At 48.7% G+C, this 26,002-nt stretch overlaps 1 protein-coding gene and 1 long non-coding RNA gene across 47 annotated transcripts in view; one reads left to right on the top strand and one right to left on the bottom strand.

The window, feature by feature from the left end:
* TCF7L2 (transcription factor 7 like 2) overlaps positions 1-26,002 on the top strand; it is a 271,190-nt gene that overhangs the window by 56,578 nt on the left and 188,610 nt on the right. The window lies entirely within an intron of this gene.
* Positions 1-26,002, bottom strand: part of LOC143769441 (uncharacterized) — a 45,321-nt gene that overhangs the window by 216 nt on the left and 19,103 nt on the right. The gene's annotated exons all lie outside the window — the stretch shown is intronic.

Here is a 26,002-nt window from a genome sequence, read left to right as displayed (position 1 = left end):
AAAGGAGGCCTTGTTCAATACTGCCCCCTATCTGTGAGAGACTGACCGCTATCACCAGGAGGCTGCCCCTGCTCATACACCGCCCCCTATCTACAGTTAGCCCCCCACCTAAAGAAAACTCCTCTGTCCAAAGCAGCGATCCCAAACCTGTCTTACTTTGAGAGCCACATTCAGAGACCCCCATGTAGTGGCACCCAGAGCCCCCCGAGTAGTGACATTCAGAGCCCCCCCAATTAGTGGCACCCAGAGCCCCCCAGTAGTGACATCAAGAGTCCCAGAGCCCCCTCCCCGAATAGTGACATCAGAGCCTCCCTGAGTAGTGACATCCAGAACCCCCGAGTAGTGACATCCAGTGCCCCCCTAGGTAGTGACATCCAGAGCCCCCCGAGTAGTGACATGCAGAACCCCGAGTAGTGACATCCAGAGCCCCCCCAAGTAGTGACATCCAGAGCCCCCCCGAGTAGTGACATCCAGAGCCCCCCCGAGTAGTGACATCCAGAGACCACCCGAGTAGTGACATCCAGAGCCCCCCAGTAGTGACATCCAGAGCCCCCCTGAGTAGTGACATGCAGAACCCCTGAGTAGTGATATCCAGGGCCTCCTGAGTAGTGACATCCAGAGACCACCCATGTAGTGACATCCAGAGCCCCCTAGTACTGACATCCAGAGCCCCCCCGAGTAGTGACATCCAGAAACTACCCAAGTAGTGACATCCAGAGCCCCCCTGAGTAGTGACATGCAGAACCCCTGAGTAGTGACATCCAGAGCCCCCTGAGTAGTGACATCCAGAACCCACCCAAGTAGTGACATCCAGGGCCCCCCCAAGTAGTGACATTCAGAGACCACCCGAGTAGTGACATTCAGAGCCCCCCTGAGTAGTGACATACAGAACCCCTGAGTAGTGACATCCAGAGCCCCCTGAGTAGTGACATCCAGGGCCCCCTGAGTAGTGACATCCAGAGCTCACCCGAGTAATGACATCCAGAGCTCACCCGAGTAGTGACATCCAGAGACCACCCGAGTAGTGACATCCAGAGCCCCCTGAGTAGTAACATCCAGAGACCACCCGAGTAGTGACATCCAGAGCCCCCTGAGTAGTAACATCCAGAGACCACCCGTGTAGTGACATCCAGAGCCCCCTGAGTAGTAACATCCAGAACCCCCCTGAGTAGTGACATCCAGAGCCCACCCGAGTAGTGACATCCAGAGACCACCCGAGTAGTGACATCCAGAGCCCCCTGAGTAGTAACATCCAGAGACCACCCGTGTAGTGACATCCAGAGCCCCGAGTAGTAACATCCAGAACCCCCCTGAGTAGTGACATCCAGAGCCCCCTGAGTAGTGACATCCAGGGCCCCCTGAGTAGTGACATCCAGAGCTCACCCGAGTAATGACATCCAGAGCCCACCCGAGTAGTGACATCCAGAGACCACCCGAGTAGTGACATCCAGAGCCCTCTGAGTAGTAACATCCAGAACCCCCCTGAGTAGTGACATCCAGAGCCCACCCAAGTAGTGACATCCAGAGCCCCCTGAGTAGTGACATACAGAACCCCCGAGTAGTGACATCCAGAGCCCCCTGAGTAGTGACATCCAGAGACCACCCGAGTAGTGACATCCAGAGCCCCCTGAGTAGTAACATCCAGAGACCACCCGTGTAGTGACATCCAGAGCCCCCTGAGTAGTAACATCCAGAGACCACCCGAGTAGTGACATTCAGAGCCCCCCTGAGTAGTGACATACAGAACCCCTGAGTAGTGACATCCAGAGCCCCCTGAGTAGTGACATCCAGGGCCCCCTGAGTAGTGACATCCAGAGCTCACCCGAGTAATGACATCCAGAGCTCACCCGAGTAGTGACATCCAGAGACCACCCGAGTAGTGACATCCAGAGCCCCCTGAGTAGTAACATCCAGAGACCACCCGAGTAGTGACATCCAGAGCCCCCTGAGTAGTAACATCCAGAGACCACCCGTGTAGTGACATCCAGAGCCCCCTGAGTAGTAACATCCAGAACCCCCCTGAGTAGTGACATCCAGAGCCCACCCGAGTAGTGACATCCAGAGACCACCCGAGTAGTGACATCCAGAGCCCCCTGAGTAGTAACATCCAGAGACCACCCGTGTAGTGACATCCAGAGCCCCCTGAGTAGTAACATCCAGAACCCCCCTGAGTAGTGACATCCAGGGCCCCCTGAGTAGTGACATCCAGAGCTCACCCGAGTAATGACATCCAGAGCCCACCCGAGTAGTGACATCCAGAGACCACCCGAGTAGTGACATCCAGAGCCCTCTGAGTAGTAACATCCAGAACCCCCCTGAGTAGTGACATCCAGAGCCCACCCAAGTAGTGACATCCAGAGCCCCCTGAGTAGTGACATACAGAACCCCCGAGTAGTGACATCCAGAGCCCCCTGAGTAGTGACATCCAGAGCTCACCCGAGTAGTGACATCCAGAGACCACCCGAGTAGTGACATCCAGAGACCACCCGAGTAGTGACATCCAGAGCCCCCTGAGTAGTGACATCCAGAGCTCAGCCGAGTAGTGACATCCAGAGCTCAGCCGAGTAGTGACATCCAGAGACCACCCGAGTAGTGACATCCAGAGCCCCCCGAGTAGTGACATCCAGAGCTCAGCCGAGTAGTGACATCCAGAGACCACCCGAGTAGTGACATCCAGAGACCACCCGAGTAGTGACATCCAGAGACCACCCGAGTAGTGACATCCAGAGCTCACCCGAGTAGTGACATCCAGAGACCACCCGAGTAGTGACATCCAGAGACCACCCGAGTAGTGACATCCAGAGACCACCCGAGTAGTGACATCCAGAGCCCCCCGAGTAGTGACATCCAGAGCTCACCCGAGTAGTGACATCCAGAGACCACCCGAGTAGTGACATCCAGAGCCCCCTGAGTAGTGACATCCAGGGCCTCCTGAGTAGTGACATCCAGAACCCCCCTGAGTAGTGACATCCAGAGCCCCCTGAGTAGTGACATACATAACCCCCGAGTAGTGACATCCAGAGCTCACCCGAGTAGTGACATCCAGGGCCCACCCAAGTAGTGACATCCAGAGCCCCCATTATCGATATAATGACAGCCAAAGCTTTCCTGCAGAAGTCACACTGGGGCAGTACGTTTACATCCTGTATGTGACTGTATCATCCTATGTCCAGTTTAACACTTACTTTATGTCTCCAACCTCACGGTCAGTATATGCACATCCAGATCTGCTATTCACAAGTCACCTGGAGTCCTGCGCTTCATAGCTGCACATTATACCTGGTGCTTATGTACAAATCTGACAAACAGCCACAAACCACACATCATGGTCCTACGAGCCACGTGTGGCCACCAATCCACAGGTTGTGGATCGATTATCTAGAGAATGGTGTCTCTTATCATCAGAACATTAAGTAAATATTTGTGCTTCGTTAGTTTAACTTTTGTTTCATTTTTATTGTTTACTTTGTTATTATTTTATTCTAATTATCAACAGTCAGAAATATTTATTGTTGTAGAAAAGCGACTGGTGTTGTGGAAAACTAAACACGCCTGTAAGTCACACTAAGGAGGTCTCTGCTGTAAAATCGGTGACACTAAGAAGGTCTCTACTGTATGAATGGTGTCACTTGGTTACCGCGACAGAGAGGGGCCAGAAGATTGCGGCATCTGGTTACACAAATTCCTGCACATATTAGACCTGTTTCACCTTCCTATTAGCAGTGCAGGTTTTGCTGGCTCTGTTATTGCAAGGGTTAATCAGTTCAGTTGATCTCTTGGCGCTCTCCATTCTGATTTGTCACGGCTGTTCTGTGTTGGTCACTCCTCTCAATTCTATATACTCACCTCTGGCACTAGGGAGTTGCCAGTGATAGTTACAACTTCCTGGTTTGAGGGTGAAGGAGAGTTCTGAATTAGTAGCATCAGTTGGTTTAAAAGGAGATATCTGTGTGGATTTGGTACTGTTTGTTTATCCTAATCCTCTCCCATTTGGTTTACCCCTCCTCCTTTTCACTTGATTTCCGCTTGGTTGTTTGGTGAATGTATTTGTATGATTGTAGTTTTCTTTTATCTCTGTCGTTAGGTTTGTGTTATTCTTTACATTTCCATACCTCCCTGGATGGGGCAGGAAACAGATCAGCGTGCATATAGGAGCATAGTAAGGTCTGGGACCCCAGCTTCTCCACCATCAGGGGTAATCTGAGGTACAGGGTTAGCCTAGGGTCCTGCTAACTTGAGGGACAGGGAAGGAGCCCCCTGCCCCGGGAAATCCTGCTACAGTATTGTGACATTATCACCAGCTCATACCTTTTTGGATCAACTATGGATCCTGTGGCTGCTTTGGCTGGGCAGTTACAAACATTTAGCCTAGAGGTGTCAGACTTGCTTGCAGTTGCCTTGGAGCATCCATGAACTCCGCACTTAGGGTCTTCTGCCTCCGGGTAACCACTCTTGGAACACAGGATAGGTTCACTGGGGGTAGGGATAAGTTTGTGGTTTTTAGGGAGGCCTGCAAACTGTACTTTACATTACACCCCTATTCTCTGGGTACCAAGGAAAAGTGAGTGGGGATTGTAGTCTCTGTTTCCCGGTTTGCTTTTGACAGTCGAGGAATTGTTTAATGCTTTGTGTCTAATTTATGATGACCTCGACCGTGTCTCTCTGGCTGAGTCTAAATTACGTTAGCTTCAGCAGGGCAAGCAACAAGTGGAGGAGATTTGCTCTGAATTCCATGGGTGGTCTACAGATACTAGGTGGAATGATTCCGCTCTCTGTAGTCAGTTTGGTCAGGGGCTCTCAGAGAAGATGAAAGATGTCTGTGCTCTTTATGAGACCCCTGTCTCCCTGAAGGCGGGAAGGCGGCCATGTCTCTGAGTAGACCGCCGTCTACGAGGAAGACAAAAAGATACACCTCAATCTTCGGTGGGAGGTCAAGTATTAATGGAATCTAGGGCTGAGTCTATCTAGGAACCTATGCAATTGGGTGGGATGAACCATTGCACTGGTCCTCCTGCAGTCCAGCGCAAAGAGGAAGTGTGTTTTTTTGTGGCTAGATGGGGCATTTGGTGGGCACTGAGAATCCCAGGATGCGGGAAGGTTACGAACCTGGGTATACATATTTCCTCTGTGGGCAGATCTATTTAGACAAAAGTGAGGTGGTTATTTCAACCTTTTTGGTCAGTGTGGCGGAGTTTAATCTGGTTGATGCCTCGTTTGTCCAGGACTCAGTCCTCATAAATTGTCTAGGCCCATACCTATAATAGCTATGGATTGTGCACCCTTAAACCAGGGGAATTTTACTCTGCAAGTAAGGGCCATGTACTCGAAATCTATCGATTGTTATGTGTTGGATGGCTTGCCCACCCCGTTGGTCCTTGGACTACCTTGTCTGATGTTACACATCCCGTGGTGGACTGGCAGACTAAGATGAAGCGATTGCTGTCAAAAATTCTGCATGTGCACCCGTATAGCCAAGGTCACCATTTGGTCTCTGCCGGAATACCTGCCTGATTTTGAGGGTGTGTTCTCGGAACAGAGTTGTCAATAAGTTCCACCTCATCGACCATATGATTGCTCCATTAATTTAATTTATGGGGCCAAGTTGACTAAGAGCAGATTACATAATGTTTCAGGTCCGGCGAGACAGAACATGAAGGACTATATCACTGAAACTCTGGCTAAGGGTCATATCAGACCTTCCTCGTCTCCCGTTGCAGCAGGGTTTTTCTTTTAAAAAAAGGATCCAGGATTATGCCCCTGCCTTGATTTCTCAGAACAAAATCGGATCACTGTTCAGGATCCATACCCTCTCCCTCTCATTCTGTATCTCTTTAGTCAGATTGTCAGGGCTAAGTGGTTTTCTAACTGTACCTCAGGGGGGCTTATAATCTCATCCGTATAAAGGAAGACTGCTTTTAATACCTCAGAGGGACATTACAAAGACCTCATCATGCCATTTGGGTTGACTAATGCTCCCTCCGCCGTTTTTCAACACTTTGCAAATAACATTTTCCGTCATCTGGAAGGTAGATTTGTGGTAGTCTGTTTGGACGACATATTGGTTTGTTCGCCTGACCTCAAATCATATCAGATACATGTCAGGCAGGTTTTACAAATACTCAGGAGCAAGATAATGCCTTAAATTATCTTGTACTCATGTGTTTTTTCCCCTGTCATTATAGGGAAAACTCTTCCACTCATTCCTTACCCAGTTACCCTAAATAATACAAATGTATCCCCCATCCAAATTCCTTCCCTCTCTCCCCTCATTACCATATATGTTTCTTTACTTATTGTATTTATGTTCGTCTTTGTTGTTTTTAAAATGTTAAAATAATATCAATTATTGAAACACAAATACTCAATAAATAAATTGTATGTAAAATCAGGGAAATGTTTGTATTCAGTTCAGGAGATCCCTTTTCTGGGGTATTTATTATTGTCCACTGGTTTTCGCATGAATCTGGGGCTGGGGGTTTTGGGGCTGTATTGTTACAGGGTTCGTCTCCAAATAAATGGCGTTTGTGTGCATTCTTCTCCAAGAAATTGTGGTCCGCCGAGAGAAACTATGACATTGATAATTGGGAACTCTTGGCAGAGTGGCGACAATTTTTTGGAGGGGGCAGTTCATCCCGTCATGGTAATCAACGATCATAAAAATCTTTTGTATCTAGAATCTGCAAAACGTCTGACACCTAGATGGGTAAGATGTTCGTTGTCACATATAGGCCGGAGAATAAGAACATTAAGGCGGATGCCTTATCTCGTTTTCCTGGGGGGAGGAGATAATAGCGAACTAGTTCCTATACTACAAAAAGGGAGGTTATTGCAACTATATGTTCTGATCTGGAGAAAGAGGTCATAGAGGCTCAGGGGGACTCCGCTGCCTCCTGTCCTTCAGGAAAATTGTTTGTCCCTGTGAACCTCATTCTTAGAGTTTTGAGTGAACATCATGATTTGATCTTGGCCGTACATCCTGGTAGTAAAGCCACCACAGATCTTCTTACTAGTCATTTTTGGTGGTCTGGGGTGCACGAGGATGTTTGGGATTATGTAGCTGCCTGCAGTATCTTTGCGCATCCTAAGACCCCACAAACTTCTCCGTCTGGGGCTCTTCAACCTTTGGCAATTCCCAATAGTCCATGGACTCATTTGTCAGTAGATTTCATCACTGATCTACCCGTGTCGGCAGGTAACAGAGTAATATTGGTGCTGGTGGATTGGTTCTGCAAGATGTCTCATTTCATTGCGCTATCCGCTTTACCGAATGCCAAGATTTTGGCGCAAATTTTAATCATATAATTCTATGTGATTCCTTCTGATATTGTGTCCGACCAGGGGGTTCAATTTCTTTCTAAATTTTGGAAAACATTTTGGGCTCGCTTCGGGATCCATCTTACGTTTTCTATAGCCTTTCATCCGCAGTCTAATGGACAAGCTATGCGAGTGAACCAGAACCTTGAGACATATCTTAGGTGCTTTGTGTCTCAGAATCTGGAGGATTGGGTTTCTTACGTCTAGCTGAGTTCGCTGTGAATAATCATTGTCATGAATCTACGGGCAAGTCCCCGTTTTTCGGGGCACATGGTTTTCATATTCAATTTTGCACCTTCAATAGTAATCGTTTTTCAGGAATACCAGAGGAGGAACGGTTTTCTTAGTCTATTACATCAGTCTGGAAAGGTGTTCTTAATAATTTGAGAAGAATGGGGTCCAGATATAAGAGAATGACTGATATGAGATGTTTGGTGGGTCCGGACCTGTGTTGGTGACTTGGTGTGATTGTCCTTGAAGAACATTAAGTTGAAAGTTCCTAGTTGGAAACTGGTTCCCAGATTCATCGGTCCTTATAATATTGTGGCCATCGTCAATCCCGTAGCATTCCCCTTGCTTTACCACCCACTTTCAAGATCCATAATGTGTTTCACCGATCTCTTCTCAAAAACTATATTGCTTCCTCTGGACCATCTCCACCACCACCTTCCCCGGTCATTGTTAACACGAATCTGGAATTCCAAATAGCTAAAATTATCGATTTTTGCTTGGTACGCCGGTCTCTTCAATATTTGGTACATTGGAAGAGTTACGGTCCTCAGGAGCCAGTACCAGCGTCTGATGTCCATGCGATCAGGTTGGTACGGTCTTTTCATGCCTCATATCCAGATAATCCTTGTTCTGAGGGTGTGGAGGCCCCTCTTAGGAGAGGGGGGATTGTCACGGAGATACCATGACAAAGTGGGGCTAGAAAATTGCAGTGTCTGGTTACACATACCCCTGCACATATAAGATCTACTTCACCTTCCGATAGAGAGTGCAGGTTTTCCTTTCTCTGTTATTGCAAGGGTTGATCTGTTCAGTTGATCTTCTGGAGCTTTCTATCCTGAATTGTTTCAGCTGTTGGCCACTCCTGTCAGGTATATAGGCTCTCCACTTGCACTAGGGAATTGCTGTTGATCGTTTTGTACTTCCTGGTTTGATGGTAAAGGAGAGTTCTGAATTAGTAGCAGTCAGTTGGTGTAGTTTACAAGAGATATTTGCGTGAATTTGGTATTGTGTGTTTATCCTCATCCTCTCTCATTTGGTTTACTCCTCCTGCTATTCAATTGATTTCAACTCTGTTGTTTGGTGAGTGTATTTGTATGATTGTAGTTTTCTTTTATCCCTGTCCGTTTTCCCTAGTTTGTCAAGTATATTTTATCCCATACACATCTGTTCAATACTTCCTTGTGTGGGGGAGGGAACAGATAAGGGCACATAATGGAGCATAGCAAGGTATGAGACCCCAGCATCTCAACCATCAGGGGTAATCTGGGGGACAGGGATTTCCTAAGGTTCTTCTAGCTGGAGGAACAGGAAAAGAGCCTATTGCCCCAGGAAATTCTGCTATAGTATCATGACAATTGGCCACACTATAGAGCTGTGTACTGTAAGAGCAGTCACACTATAGAGCTGTGTACTGTAAGAGCGGTCACACTATAGAGCTCTGTACTGTAAGAGCGGTCACGCTATAGAGCTGTGTACTGTAAGAGCAGTCACGCTATAGAGCTCTGTACTGTAAGAGCGGTCACACTATAGAGCTCTGTACTGTAAGAGCGGTCACACTATAGAGCTCTGTACTGTAAGAGCGGTCACTATAGAGCTCTGTACTGTAAGAGCGGTCACACTATGGAGCTCTGTACTGTAAGAGCGGTCACACTATAGAGCTGTGTACTGTAAGAGCGGTCACACTATAGAGCTTTGTACTGTAAGAGCGGTCACACTATAGAGATCTGTACTGTAAGGGCGGTCACACTATAGAGCTCTGTACTGTAAGAGCGGTCACACTATAGAGCTCTGTACTGTAAGAGCGGTCACACTATAGAGCTCTGTACTGTAAGAGCGGTCACACTATAGAGCTGTGTACTGTAAGAGAGATCACACTATAGAGCTCTGTACTGTAAGAGCGGTCACACTATAGAGCTCTGTCCTGTAAGAGCGGTCACACTATAGAGCTGTGTACTGTAAGAGCGGTCACACTATAGAGCTCTGTACTGTAAGAGCGGTCACACTATAGAGCTCTGTACGGTAAGAGCGGTCACACTATAGAGCTCTGTACTGTAAGAGCGGTCACACTATAGAGCTCTGTACTGTAAGAGCGGTCACACTATAGAGCTCTGTACTGTTATAGCGGTCACACTATAGAGCTGTGTACTGTAAGAGCGGTCACACTATGGAGCTCTGTACTGTAAGAGCGGTCACACTATAGCGCTCTATACTGTAACAGCGGTCACACTATAGAGCTGTGTACTGTAAGAGCGGTCACACTATAGAGCTGTGTACTGTAAGAGAGATCACACTATAGAGCTCTGTACTGTAAGAGCGGTCATACTATAGAGCTGTGTACTGTAAGAGCGGTCACACTATAGAGCTGTGTACTGTAAGAGCGGTCACACTATAGAGCTCTGTACTGTAAGAGCGGTCACACTATAGAGCTCTGTACTGTAAGAGCGGTCACACTATAGAGCTCAGTACTGTAAGAGCGGTCACACTATAGAGCTCTGTACTGTAAGAGCCGTCACACTATAGAGCTCTGTACTGTAAGAGCGGTCACACTATAGAGCTGTGTACTGTGAGAGCGGTCACACTATAGAGCTGTGTACTGTAAGAGCGGTCACACTATAGAGCTCTGTACTGTAAGAGCGGTCACACTATAGAGCTCTGTACTGTAAGAGCGGTCACACTATAGAGCTGTGTACTGTAAGATCGGTCACACTATAGAGCTGTGAACTGTAAGAGCGGTCACACTATAGAGCTCTGTACTGTAAGAGCGGTCACACTATAGAGCTGTGTACTGTAAGATCGGTCACACTATAGAGCTGTGTACTGTAAGAGCGGTCACACTATAGAGCTCTGTACTGTAAGAGCGGTCACACTATAGAGCTGTGTACTGTAAGAGCGGTCACACTATAGAGATCTGTACTGTAAGAGCGGTCACACTATAGAGCTGTGTACTGTAAGAGCGGTCACACTATAGAGCTCTGTACTGTAAGAGCGGTCATACTATAGAGCTGTGTACTGTAAGAGAGATCACACTATAGAGCTCTGTACTGTAAGAGCGGTCACACTAAAGAGCTGTGTACTGTAAGAGAGGTCACACTATAGAGCTCTGTACTGTAAGAGCAGTCACACTATAGAGCTCTGTACTGTAAGAGCAGTCACACTATAGAGCTCTGTACTGTAAGAGCGGTCACACTATAGAGCTCTGTACTGTAAGAGCGGTCACACTATAGAGCTCTGTACTGTAAGAGCAGTCACACTATAGAGCTGTATACTGTAAGAGCGGTCACACTATAGAGCTCTGTACTGTAAGAGCAGTCACACTATAGAGCTCTGTACTGTAAGAGCAGTCACACTATAGAGCTCTGTACTGTAAGAGTCAAGTTTCATTTTTGTATTGATCTTTTATGGAAGATGAGACATGTCGGTAACAGGTGATGGAGGACGGAGGTCACTAGGGGTCACCTGAAAGATCCACAGCCATAAGTGACATTGTTTAGTTTTCTATATATTTATTTTCTAGGCAGAGATGAGCGGCAGCCGATATATGAACCTGTGGGAGACAAGTGGCCGTCGCTCCCGTGCGCCTTCTCCGCCTTTGTTACCTTCTTCCTCCCCATTTACACATTAATGTCCCCGATGATCGCATCTCTCTCTCGTTTGTTACTTTGTATCTTTATTGCCATTAATGTTCATTCCCGTTAGCGCTTCATTGGGTTGTGACCTTGTTGCCCGCGAGGCGCCGCTTCTCTCTGAATAGATGTATAAAGCTTTTGTCTCTTTACTTGGTTTGTGGTTCGTTCTTACGTTTTTTGTTTTTTCGCAGAACTTGATGTTAAGTTTCACTATTATCTCATGAGAGTGTAGAGATCTGGGATGTGACTGTGGGCGTCATTTCTGGGGACGCCAGTACAATGGTCGCCCAGCTCGTCTCTGTACCCAGGCCAGTCTGGGACCAGTTGCCCAGTAGTGGTTGTCACTGTGCCACATGATCGGGGACCTTCACCCTCAGCCTTGACTCATCAGGTGGACTATCAAACCTCCATAAACCTGTGATTGCGGCTATAAATCCGAAGTCTTGTCCTGATTGTGGCCCCTCCGCCCTCCCAGGGAACATGGCAGGAGGGAGCAGCCGCCTGTCCTCACTATGCCTGACACGTATCATTGTGCCGTCCACTATGGTGGATTGAATGGAAGATTCCAATTCTCCGGAAATCTCAACTATCGGAGGTTTCTCTGTAATTCCGTCACTTTTTCCTTAATTTTTGTTTTTTTTCACCTTGAAGCTTCTGGTCCTACAGACTCCCAGAATAACGAAAGGGGAACGGGTCCTACTGATATCCATTGTGAGCAGATGATGGGATTCCTCTTCCTTTTCTGCTTTTGCTGCTTGGTTCCCTACAGAGGCATCCATTATAATTTGTGAAATTCGGGTTCTTAACATGGGAGTTTGTTTGACGATTGAGGTCACCATGATGAGGCTGATAATCCCACACCAGTGTCTGCTCTCATTCATCATGATGGGGATGATAATCCCACACCAGTGTCTGCTCTCATTCATCATGATGGGGATGATAATCCCACACCAGTGTCTGCTCTCATTCACCATGATGGGGCTGATAATCCCACATCAGTATCTCCTCTCATTCACCATGATGGGGCTGATAATCCCACATCACTATCTGCTCTCATTCACCATGATGGGGCTGATAATCCCGCACCAGTGTCTGCTCTCATTCATCATGATGGGGATGATAATCCCACACCAGTGTCTGCTCTCATTCATCATGATGGGGATGATAATCCCACACCAGTGTCTGCTCTCATTCACCATGATGGGGCTGATAATCCCACATCAGTATCTCCTCTCATTCACCATGATGGGGCTGATAATCCCACATCACTATCTGCTCTCATTCACCATGATGGGGCTGATAATCCCACACCAGTGTCTGCTCTCATTCACCATGATGGGGCTGATAATCCCACATGACTATCTGCTCTCATTCACCATGATGGGGCTGATAATCCCACACCAGTGCCTGCTCTCATTCATCATGATGAGGCTGATAATCCCACATCAGTATCTGCTCTCATTCATCATGATGGGGCTGATAATCCCACACCAGTGTCTGCTCTCATTCACCATGATGGGGCTGATAATCCCACACCATTGTCTGCTCTCATTCACCGTAATGAGGCTGATAATCCCACACCAGTATCTGCTCTCATTCACCATGATGGGGCTGATAATCCCACACCATTGTCTGCTCTCATTCATCATGATGGAGCTGATAATCCCACAGCAATGTCTGCTCTCATTCATCATGATGAGGCTGATAATCCCACACCAGTGTCTGCTCTCATTCACCATGATGAGGCTGATAATCCCACACCAGTGTCTGCTCTCATTCATCATGATGGGGCTGATAATCCCGCACCAGTGTCTGCTCTCATTCATCATGATGGGGATGATAATCCCACACCAGTGTCTGCTCTCATTCACCATGATGGGGCTGATAATCCCACAGCAGTGTCTGCTCTCATTCACCATGATGGGGCTGATAATCCCACTCCAGTGTCTGCTCTCATTCACCATGATGAGGCTGATAATCCCACACCAGTGTCTGCTCTCATTCACCATGATGAGGCTGATAATCCCACACCAGTGTCTGCTCTCATTCATCATGATGGGGCTGATAATCCCGCAGCAGTGTCTGCTCTCATTCATCATGATGGGGATGATAATCCCACACCAGTGTCTGCTCTCATTCACCATGATGGGGCTGATAATCCCGCACCAGTGTCTGCTCTCATTCATCATGATGGGGATGATAATCCCACACCAGTGTCTGCTCTCATTCACCATGATGGGGCTGATAATCCCACACCAGTGTCTGCTCTCATTCACCATGATGGGGCTGATAATCCCACTCCAGTGTCTGCTCTCATTCACCATGATGGGGCTGATAATCCCACAGCAGTGTCTGCTCTCATTCACCATGATGGGGCTGATAATCCCACAGCAGTGTCTGCTCTCATTCACCATGATGGGGCTGATAATCCAACACCAGTGTCTGCTCTCATTCAACATGATGGGGCTGATAATCCCACTCCAGTGTCTGCTCTCATTCACCATGATGGGGTTGATAATCCCACACCAGTGTCTGCTTTCATTCACCATGATGGGGCTGATAATCCCACACCAGTGTCTGCTCTCATTCACCATGATGGGGCTGATAATCCCACCCCAGTGTCTGCTCTCATTCACCATGATGGGGCTGATAATCCCACAGCAGTGTCTGCTCTCATTCACCATGATGAGGCTGATAATCCCACACCAGTGTCTGCTCTCATTCACCATGATGAGGCTGATAATCCCACACCAGTGTCTGCTCTCATTCATCATGATGGGGCTGATAATCCCGCACCAGTGTCTGCTCTCATTCATCATGATGGGGATGATAATCCCACACCAGTGTCTGCTCTCATTCACCATGATGGGGCTGATAATCCCACACCAGTGTCTGCTCTCATTCACCATGATGGGGCTGATAATCCCGCACCAGTGTCTGCTCTCATTCACCATGATGGGGCTGATAATCCCACTCCAGTGTCTGCTCTCATTCACCATGATGGGGCTGATAATCCCACTCCAGTGTCTGCTCTCATTCACCATGATGGGGCTGATAATCCCACAGCAGTGTCTGCTCTCATTCACCATGATGGGGCTGATAATCCCACAGCAGTGTCTGCTCTCATTCACCATGATGGGGCTGATAATCGCACACCAGTGTCTGCTCTCATTCACCATGATGGGGCTGATAATCCCACTCCAGTGTCTGCTCTCATTCACCATGATGGGGCTGATAATCCCACACCAGTGTCTGCTCTCATTCACCATGATGGGGCTGATAATCCCACACCAGTGTCTGCTCTCATTCACCATGATGGGATCCCACTCCAGTGTCTGCTCTCATTCACCATGATGGGGCTGATAATCCCACAGCAGTGTCTGCTCTCATTCACCATGATGAGGCTGATAATCCCACACCAGTGTCTGCTCTCATTCACCATGATGAGGCTGATAATCCCACACCAGTGTCTGCTCTCATTCACCATGATGGGGCTGATAATCCCGCACCAGTGTCTGCTCTCATTCACCATGATGGGGCTGATAATCCCGCACCAGTGTCTGCTCTCATTCACCATGATGGGGCTGATAATCCCACAGCAGTGTCTGCTCTCATTCACCATGATGGGGCTGATAATCCCGCACCAGTGTCTGCTCTCATTCACCATGATGGGGCTGATAATCCCACAGCAGTGTCTGCTCTCATTCACCATGATGAGGCTGATAATCCCACACCAGTGTCTGCTCTCATTCACCATGATGAGGCTGATAATCCCACACCAGTGTCTGCTCTCATTCACCATGATGGGGCTGATAATCCCACACCAGTGTCTGCTCTCATTCACCATGATGGGGCTGATAATCCCACACCAGTGTCTGCTCTCATTCACTATGATGAGGCTGATAATCCCACTCCAGTGTCTGCTCTCATTCATCATGATGGGGTTGATAATCCCACATCAGTATCTGCTCTCATTCACCATGACGAGGCTGATAATCCCACATCAGTATCTCCTCTCATTCACCATGATGAGGCTGATAATCCCACATCAGTATCTCCTCTCATTCACCATGATGGGGCTGATAATCCCACATCACTATCTGCTCTCATTCACCATGATGGGGCTGATAATCCCACACCAGTGTCTGCTCTCATTCACCCTGATGGGGCTGATAATCCCACATCACTATCTGCTCTCATTCACCATGATGGGGCTGATAATCCCACACCAGTGTCTGCTCTCATTCACCATGATGGGGCTGATAATCCCACACCAGTGTCTGCTCTCATTCACCATGATGAGGCTGATAATCCCACATCAGTAGCTGCTCTCATTCACCATGATGGGGCTGATAATCCCACATCACTATCTGCTCTCATTCACCATGATGGGGCTGATAATCCCACACCAGTGTCTGCTCTCATTCACCATGATGGGGCTGATAATCCCACACCAGTGTCTGCTCTCATTCATCATGATGGGGCTGATAATCCCACTCCAGTGTCTGCTCTCATTCATCATGATGGGGTTGATAATCCCACAGCAGTGTCTGCTCTCATTCACCATGATGGGGCTGATAATCCCACATCACTATCTGCTCTCATTCACCATGATGGGGCTGATAATCCCACACCAGTGTCTGCTCTCATTCACCCTGATGGGGCTGATAATCCCACATCACTATCTGCTCTCATTCACCATGATGGGGCTGATAATCCCACACCAGTGTCTGCTCTCATTCACCATGATGGGGCTGATAATCCCACACCAGTGTCTGCTCTCATTCACCATGATGAGGCTGATAATCCCACATCAGTAGCTGCTCTCATTCACCATGATGGGGCTGATAATCCCACATCACTATCTACTCTCATTCACCATGATGGGGCTGATAATCCCACACCAGTGTCTGCTCTCATTCACCATGATGGGGCTGATAATCCCACACCAGTGTCTGCTCTCATTCATCATGATGGGGCTGATAATCCCACTCCAGTGTCTGCTCTCATTCATCATGATGGGGTTGATAATCCCACAGCAGTGTCTGCTCTCATTCACCATGATGGGGCTGATAATCCCACAGCAGTGTCTGCTCTCATTCACCATGATGAGGCTGATAATCTCACACCAGTGTCTGCTCTCATTCACCATGATGGGGCTGATAATCCCACACCATTGTCTGCTCTCATTCACCGTAATGAGGCTGATAATCCCACACCAGTATCTGCTCTCATTCATCATGATGGGGCTGATAATCCCACACCAGTGTCTGCTCTCATTCACCATGATGGGGCTGATAATCCCACACCATTGTCTGCTCTCATTCATCATGATGGAGCTGATAATCCCACAGCAATGTCTGCTCTCATTCATCATGATGAGGCTGATAATCCCACACCAGTGTCTGCTCTCATTCACCATGATGAGGCTGATAATCCCACACCAGTGTCTGCTCTCATTCATCATGATGGGGCTGATAATCCCGCACCAGTGTCTGCTCTCATTCATCATGATGGGGATGATAATCCCACACCAGTGTCTGCTCTCATTCACCATGATGGGGCTGATAATCCCACAGCAGTGTCTGCTCTCATTCACCATGATGGGGCTAATAATCCCACTCCAGTGTCTGCTCTCATTCACCATGATGAGGCTGATAATCCCACACCAGTGTCTGCTCTCATTCACCATGATGAGGCTGATAATCCCACAACAGTGTCTGCTCTCATTCATCATGATGGGGATGATAATCCCACACCAGTGTCTGCTCTCATTCACCATGATGAGGCTGATAATCCCGCACCAGTGTCTGCTCTCATTCATCATGATGGGGATGATAATCCCACACCAGTGTCTGCTCTCATTCACCATGATGGGGCTGATAATCCCGCACCAGTGTCTGCTCTCATTCATCATGATGGGGATGATAATCCCACACCAGTGTCTGCTCTCATTCACCATGATGGGGCTGATAATCCCACACCAGTGTCTGCTCTCATTCACCATGATGGGGCTGATAATCCCACTCCAGTGTCTGCTCTCATTCACCATGATGGGGCTGATAATCCCACAGCAGTGTCTGCTCTCATTCACCATGATGGGGCTGATAATCCCACTCCAGTGTCTGCTCTCATTCACCATGATGGGGCTGATAATCCCACACCAGTGTCTGCTTTCATTCACCATGATGGGGCTGATAATCCCACACCAGTGTCTGCTCTCATTCACCATGATGGGGCTGATAATCCCACCCCAGTGTCTGCTCTCATTCACCATGATGGGGCTGATAATCCCACAGCAGTGTCTGCTCTCATTCACCATGATGAGGCTGATAATCCCACACCAGTGTCTGCTCTCATTCACCATGATGAGGCTGATAATCCCACAGCAGTGTCTGCTCTCATTCATCATGATGGGGCTGATAATCCCGCACCAGTGTCTGCTCTCATTCATCATGATGGGGATGATAATCCCACACCAGTGTCTGCTCTCATTCACCATGATGGGGCTGATAATCCCACACCAGTGTCTGCTCTCATTCACCATGATGGGGCTGATAATCCCGCACCAGTGTCTGCTCTCATTCACCATGATGGGGCTGATAATCCCACTCCAGTGTCTGCTCTCATTCACCATGATGGGGCTGATAATCCCACTCCAGTGTCTGCTCTCATTCACCATGATGGGGCTGATAATCCCACAGCAGTGTCTGCTCTCATTCACCATGATGGGGCTGATAATCCCACAGCAGTGTCTGCTCTCATTCACCATGATGGGGCTGATAATCGCACACCAGTGTCTGCTCTCATTCACCATGATGGGGCTGATAATCCCACTCCAGTGTCTGCTCTCATTCACCATGATGGGGCTGATAATCCCACACCAGTGTCTGCTCTCATTCACCATGATGGGGCTGATAATCCCACACCAGTGTCTGCTCTCATTCACCATGATGGGGCTGATAATCCCACTCCAGTGTCTGCTCTCATTCACCATGATGGGGCTGATAATCCCACAGCAGTGTCTGCTCTCATTCACCATGATGAGGCTGATAATCCCACACCAGTGTCTGCTCTCATTCACCATGATGAGGCTGATAATCCCACACCAGTGTCTGCTCTCATTCACCATGATGGGGCTGATAATCCCGCACCAGTGTCTGCTCTCATTCACCATGATGGGGCTGATAATCCCACAGCAGTGTCTGCTCTCATTCACCATGATGGGGCTGATAATCCCGCACCAGTGTCTGCTCTCATTCACCATGATGGGGCTGATAATCCCACAGCAGTGTCTGCTCTCATTCACCATGATGGGGCTGATAATCCCGCACCAGTGTCTGCTCTCATTCACCATGATGGGGCTGATAATCCCACTCCAGTGTCTGCTCTCATTCACCATGATGAGGCTGATAATCCCACACCAGTGTCTGCTCTCATTCACCATGATGAGGCTGATAATCCCACACCAGTGTCTGCTCTCATTCACCATGATGGGGCTGATAATCCCGCACCAGTGTCTGCTCTCATTCACCATGATGAGGCTGATAATCCCACACCAGTGTCTGCTCTCATTCACCATGATGGGGCTGATAATCCCGCACCAGTGTCTGCTCTCATTCACCATGATGGGGCTGATAATCCCACAGCAGTGTCTGCTCTCATTCACCATGATGGGGCTGATAATGCCGCACCAGTGTCTGCACTCATTCACCATGATGGGGCTGATAATCCCACAGCAGTGTCTGCTCTCATTCACCATGATGAGGCTGATAATCCCACACCAGTGTCTGCTCTCATTCACCATGATGGGGCTGATAATCCCGCACCAGTGTCTGCTCTCATTCACCATGATGGGGCTGATAATCCCACAGCAGTGTCTGCTCTCATTCACCATGATGGGGCTGATAATCCCGCACCAGTGTCTGCTCTCATTCACCATGATTGGGCTGATAATCCCACTCCAGTGTCTGCTCTCATTCACCATGATGGGGCTGATAATCCCACACCAGTGTCTGCTCTCATTCACCATGATGGGGCTGATAATCGCACACCAGTGTCTGCTCTCATTCACCATGATGAGGCTGATAATCCCACAGCAGTGTCTGCTCTCATTCACCATGATGGGGCTGAAAATCCCGCACCAGTGTCTGCTCTCATTCACCACACCATGATGGGGCTGATAATCCCACAGCAGTGTCTGCTCTCATTCACCATGATGAGGCTGATAATCCCACACCAGTGTCTGCTCTCATTCACCATGATGGGGCTGATAATCCCACTCCAGTGTCTGCTCTCATTCACCATGATGGGGCTGATAATCCCACACCAGTGTCTGCTCTCATTCACCATGATGAGGCTGATAATCCCACAGCAGTGTCTGCTCTCATTCACCATGATGGGGCTGATAATCCCGCACCAGTGTCTGCTCTCATTCACCATGATGGGGCTGATAATCCCGCACCAGTGTCTGCTCTCATTCACCATGATGGGGCTGATAATCCCACACCAGTGTCTGCTCTCATTCACCATGATGAGGCTGATAATCCCACACCAGTGTCTGCTCTCATTCACCATGATGGGGCTGATAATCCCGCACCAGTGTCTGCTCTCATTCACCATGATGAGGCTGATAATCCCACACCAGTGTCTGCTCTCATTCACCATGATGGGGCTGATAATCCCGCACCAGTGTCTGCTCTCATTCACCATGATGGGGCTGATAATCCCACAGCAGTGTCTGCTCTCATTCACCATGATGGGGCTGATAATCCCACAGCAGTGTCTGCTCTCATTCACCATGATGAGGCTGATAATCCCACACCAGTGTCTGCTCTCATTCACCATGATGGGGCTGATAATCCCGCACCAGTGTCTGCTCTCATTCACCATGATGGGGCTGATAATCCCACAGCAGTGTCTGCTCTCATTCACCATGATGGGGCTTATAATCCCGCACCAGTGTCTGCTCTCATTCACCATGATGGGGCTGATAATCCCACTCCAGTGTCTGCTCTCATTCACCATGATGGGGCTGATAATCCCACACCAGTGTCTGCTCTCATTCACCATGATGGGGCTGATAATCGCACACCAGTGTCTGCTCTCATTCACCATGATGAGGCTGATAATCCCACAGCAGTGTCTGCTCTCATTCACCATGATGGGGCTGATAATCCCGCACCAGTGTCTGCTCTCATTCACCACACCATGATGGGGCTGATAATCCCACAGCAGTGTCTGCTCTCATTCACCATGATGAGGCTGATAATCCCACACCAGTGTCTGCTCTCATTCACCATGATGGGGCTGATAATCCCACTCCAGTGTCTGCTCTCATTCACCATGATGGGGCTGATAATCCCACACCAGTGTCTGCTCTCATTCACCATGATGAGGCTGATAATCCCACAGCAGTGTCTGCTCTCATTCACCATGATGGGGCTGATAATCCCGCACCAGTGTCTGCTCTCATTCACCATGATGGGGCTGATAATCCCACTCCAGTGTCTGCTCTCATTCACCATGATGGGGCTGATAATCCCACACCAGTGTCTGCTCTCATTCACCATGATGGGGCTGATAATCCCACACCAGTGTCTGCTCTCATTCACCATGATGGGGCTGATAATCCCACTCTAGTGTCTGCTCTCATTCACCATGATGAGGCTGATAATCCCACAGCAGTGTCTGCTCTCATTCACCATGATGGGGCTGATAATCCCACTCCAGTGTCTGCTCTCATTCACCATGATGGGGCTGATAATCCCACTCCAGTGTCTGCTCTCATTCACCATGATGGGGCTGATAATCCCACACCAGTGTCTGCTCTCATTCACCATGATGGGGCTGATAATCCCACTCTAGTGTCTGCTCTCATTCACCATGATGAGGCTGATAATCCCACAGCAGTGTCTGCTCTCATTCACCATGATGGGGCTGATAATCCCACACCAGTGTCTGCTCTCATTCACCATGATGGGGCTGATAATCCCACTCCAGTGTCTGCTCTCATTCACCATGATGGGGCTGATAATCCCACTCCAGTGTCTGCTCTCATTCACCATGATGAGGCTGATAATCCCACAGCAGTGTCTGCTCTCATTCACCATGATGGGGCTGATAATCCCACAGCAGTGTCTGCTCTCATTCACCATGATGGGGCTGATAATCCCACACCAGTGTCTGCTCTCATTCACCATGATGGGGCTGATAATCCCACTCCAGTGTCTGCTCTCATTCACCATGATGGGGCTGATAATCCCACTCCAGTGTCTGCTCTCATTCACCATGATGGGGCTGATAATCCCACTCCAGTGTCTGCTCTCATTCACCATGATGGGGCTGATAATCCCACTCCAGTGTCTGCTCTCATTCACCATGATGAGGCTGATAATCCCACAGCAGTGTCTGCTCTCATTCACCATGATGGGGCTGATAATCCCACAGCAGTGTCTGCTCTCATTCACCATGATGGGGCTGATAATCCCACAGCAGTGTCTGCTCTCATTCACCATGATGGGGCTGATAATCCCACACCAGTGTCTGCTCTCATTCACCATGATGGGGCTGATAATCCCACTCCAGTGTCTGCTCTCATTCACCATGATGGGGCTGATAATCCCACTCCAGTGTCTGCTCTCATTCACCATGATGGGGCTGATAATCCCACTCCAGTGTCTGCTCTCATTCACCATGATGGGGCTGATAATCCCACTCCAGTGTCTGCTCTCATTCACCATGATGAGGCTGATAATCCCACAGCAGTGTCTGCTCTCATTCACCATGATGGGGCTGATAATCCCACAGCAGTGTCTGCTCTCATTCACCATGATGGGGCTGATAATCCCACAGCAGTGTCTGCTCTCATTCACCATGATGGGGCTGATAATCCCACACCAGTGTCTGCTCTCATTCACCATGATGGCGCTGATAATCCCACTCCAGTGTCTGCTCTCATTCACCATGATGGGGCTGATAATCCCACTCTTCGTGTCCCCTCCAGTTGATACCCTCATTTGATGTGTTCCCTGATAATCTGATATTCCAGTATTTAATGCTGGATTATTGGATTATGTCGTCCTCTTCCTCCGGTGCCCGTTGTGCCGATCTCCTTCTTCTGCCTCTTGGCTCAGTCGTCACCTTCTGTCCATGGCAACAAATAAAAATACATAGTCCTGCAGCAGCGCCCAGGCGGTAATCTAATCCAGAGGCGTCTCTTCTTCAGCTATTCACAGACTGCGGTTGTACAAACCACTAGTCTACATGGCGGCCATATTATCGTCACGGCTTAACCCCTTGTGTCCAGGACTGCGGATGATGGATGACTCCCAGGAGCGTCTGTGGGGCCTTATCAATTCAGCACACTTCAAAGAAACGGCGCCGGAATAGAGCAGGTGTCGCCGCGAAGAGACCCCCGATGTGAGTCCTGAGAAGAGCGTATCTATCTATTATCTATCTATCTATTATCTATTATCTATCTATTATCTATTATCTTATCTATTATCTATCATCTATCTATCATCTATCTATTGTGTATCTATCTATTGTGTATCTATCTATCTATTATCTATCTATTATTATCTATCTATCTATCTATTATCTGTCTACTATCTATCTATGTATCTATTATCTATCATCTATTATCTATCTCTCACTTGTCCTAAGTATTGCGAGGTCAGAACTATTTGTTGAGCCCCCCAAGAGGACGCTTTCAGCTGCTTTCCCCTAAGTGATGGCAGAATTCCTGGGACGGACCCTCACCCCCGGGCACAACAGATTCCATGGGAATGACTGGAATATCAGAATGGGGGGATTCATAGAGGCAGAAAGTCCTTTCTGTCACCCTGGAGTCATCAGCGCTGCAGTCTATCTCTGAACGACTTTGTGATGGAGCAGTGTGGAGCAGCGCAGAGGTTTTCAGGAGCCGGTTGTCCTGATCGTGTGTGAGGTCACTGCACGTTACAGAGGGAACAGAGCAGCCCCCCCCCCCCCCCCCCCGGTGGCGCAGAGTATTTCAGAGCGCAATGTGCTGATCATATGGAAAGTCAGACTGAGTTACATACAGTGTTTTGAAAAAGTCTTCACCCCTGGGAAGTTTTCCACGTTTTTCCATGTTACACCCATAAACATAGGTGTATTTTATTGGGATTGTCTGTGACACCAACACAAAGTAACAAGTGTAAAGGAAATGATAAGAGGGTGACTAATTATATTACAATTATACATCTGACAGTTCTTTGTGCGTTTGTGTTCAGCCCCCTGAATCAGTACTTTGTAGGACCACCTTTCCCTGCAAATACTGCTGGGATCTTTTGGGGTCTGTCTCTCCACCTTTCTCTGCAGTCTTTGGGGTCTGTCTCTCCCACCTTTCTCTGCAGTCTTTGGGGTCTGTCTCTCCTCCTTTCTCTGCAGTCTTTGGAGTCTGTCTCTCCCACCTTTCTCTGCAGTCTTTTGGGGTCTGTCTCTCCACCTTTCTCTGCAGTCTTTGGGTTCTGTCTCTCCCACCTTTCTCTGCAGTCTTTTGGGGTCTGTCTCTCCCACCTTTCTCTGCAGTCTTTGGGGTCTGTCTCTCCTCCTTTCTCTGCAGTCTTTGGGGTCTGTCTCTCCTCCTTTATCTGCAGTCTTTTGGGGTCTGTCTCTCCACCTTTCTCTGCAGTCTTTGGGGTCTGTCTCTCCTCCTTTATCTGCAGTCTTTTGGGGTCTGTCTCTCCCACCTTTCTCTGCAGTCTTTGGGGTCTGTCTCTCCTCCTTTCTCTGCAGTCTTTGGGGTCTGTCTCTCCTCCTTTCTCTGCAGTCTTTGGGGTCTGTCTCTCCTCCTTTATCTGCAGTCTTTTGGGGTCTGTCTCTCCCACCTTTCTCTGCAGTCTTTGGGGTCTGTCTCTCCTCCTTTCTCTGCAGTCTTTGGGGTCTGTCTCTCCTCCTTTATCTGCAGTCTTTTGGGGTCTGTCTCTCCTCCTTTCTCTGCAGTCTTTGGAGTCTGTCTCTCCTCCTTTCTGTGCAGTCTTTGGGGTCTGTGTCTCCCACCTTTCTCTGCAGTCTTTGGGGTCTGTCTCTCCCACCTTTCTCTGCAGTCTTTGGGGTCTGTCTCTCCTCCTTTATCTTCAGTCTTTTGGGGTCTGTCTCTCCTCCTTTCTCTGCAGTCTTTGGGGTCTGTCTCTCACCTTTCTCTGCAGTCTTTGGGGTCTGTCTCTCCACCTTTCTGTGCAGTCTTTTGGGGTCTGTCTCTCCACCTTTCTCTGCAGTCTTTGGGGTCTGTCTCTCCCACCTGTCTCTGCAGTCTTTTGGGGGCTGTCTCTCCAGCTTTCTGTGCAGTCTTTTGGGGTCTGTCTCCCCACCTTTCTCTGCAGTCTTTGGGGTCTGTCTCTCCCACCTTTCTCTGCAGTCTTTTGGGGTCTGTCTCTCCACCTTTCTCTGCAGTCTTTAGGGTCTGTCTCTCCCACCTTTCTCTGCAGTCTTTGGGGTCTGTCTCTCCACCTTTCTCTGCAGTCTTTGGGGTCTGTCTCTCCACCTTTCTCTGCAGTCTTCGGGGTCTGTCTCTCCACCTTTCTCTGCATTCTTTGGGGTCTGTCTCTCCCACCTTTCTCTGCAGTCTTTGGGGTCTGTCTCTCCCACCTTTATCTGCAGTCTTTTGGGGTCTGTCTCTCCTCCTTTCTCTGCAGTCTTTGGGGTCTGTCTCTCACCTTTCTCTGCAGTCTTTGGGGTCTGTCTCTCCACCTTTCTGTGCAGTCTTTTGGGGTCTGTCTCCACCTTTCTCTGCAGTCTTTGGGGTCTGTCTCTCCCACCTTTCTCTGCAGTCTTTGGGGTCTGTCTCTCCAGCTTTCTGTGCAGTCTTTTGGGGTCTGTCTCTCCACCTTTCTCTGCAGTCTTTGGGGTCTGTCTCTCCCACCTTTCTCCGCAGTCTTTTGGGGTCTGTCTCTCCACCTTTCTCTGCAGTCTTTAGGGTCTGTCTCTCCCACCTTTCTCTGCAGTCTTTGGGGTCTGTCTCTCCACCTTTCTCTGCAGTCTTTGGGGTCTGTCTCTCCACCTTTCTCTGCAGTCTTCGGGGTCTGTCTCTCCACCTTTCTCTGCATTCTTTGGGGTCTGTCTCTCCCACCTTTCTCTGCAGTCTTTGGGGTCTGTCTCTCCAGCTTTCTTTGCAGTCTTTTGGTGTCTGTCTCTCCATCTTTGTCAATCTAGAGGTGACATTTTGCCCCTTCTTCTTTGCCCCCTCGCTCTCGCTCAGTGATCTTGGATGGAGACGTCTGTAATCAGAAGTGTTCACGTCTTGTCACAGATTCTCTGAGATTTGGGTCTGGACAGTGACTGCACCGTACACACACACAGGAATATGCTCTGATCTAAACCCTCCATTGTAGCTCTGGCAGGATATTTTGGGTTGTTGTTCTGCTTGAAGTCTCCTGCAGCCTCTAACAGGTTTTCCTCCAGGATTGTCCTGTATTTAGCTTCATCCATCTTCCCATCACCTCTCAGAAGCTTCCCAGACTCAGCTGAAGAAAAACCTCCCCACAGGAGGATGCTGCCACCACCACCATGTGTGACTGTGGGGATGGTGTTTTCAGAGTGATGTGCTGTGTCAGTATTCCATCACATATAGTCTTTTGCATTTAGCCCAAAATGTTCTCCTTTGGTCTCATCTGACCAGAACCCCTTCCTCCACATGCTCTCTGTGTCCCCTACATTGCTTTCTGCAAATGAAATTTCTTATGCCTTTGAAACATGTCTTTCGTCTTGCCGCTCTTCAGTAAAGGCCAAATTTGTGGAGTATGTGACTAATCGTTGTCTTGTGGACAGATTCTCCCACCTGAGCTGTGGATCTTGGCAGCTCCTCC

Source organism: Ranitomeya variabilis, chromosome 4 (genome assembly GCF_051348905.1).
Source record: "Ranitomeya variabilis isolate aRanVar5 chromosome 4, aRanVar5.hap1, whole genome shotgun sequence".
Classification (NCBI taxonomy): Eukaryota; Metazoa; Chordata; class Amphibia; order Anura; family Dendrobatidae; genus Ranitomeya; species Ranitomeya variabilis.
Note: the sequence above shows the minus strand (reverse complement) of the source record. Positions and strands in the feature narration are given on the sequence as shown.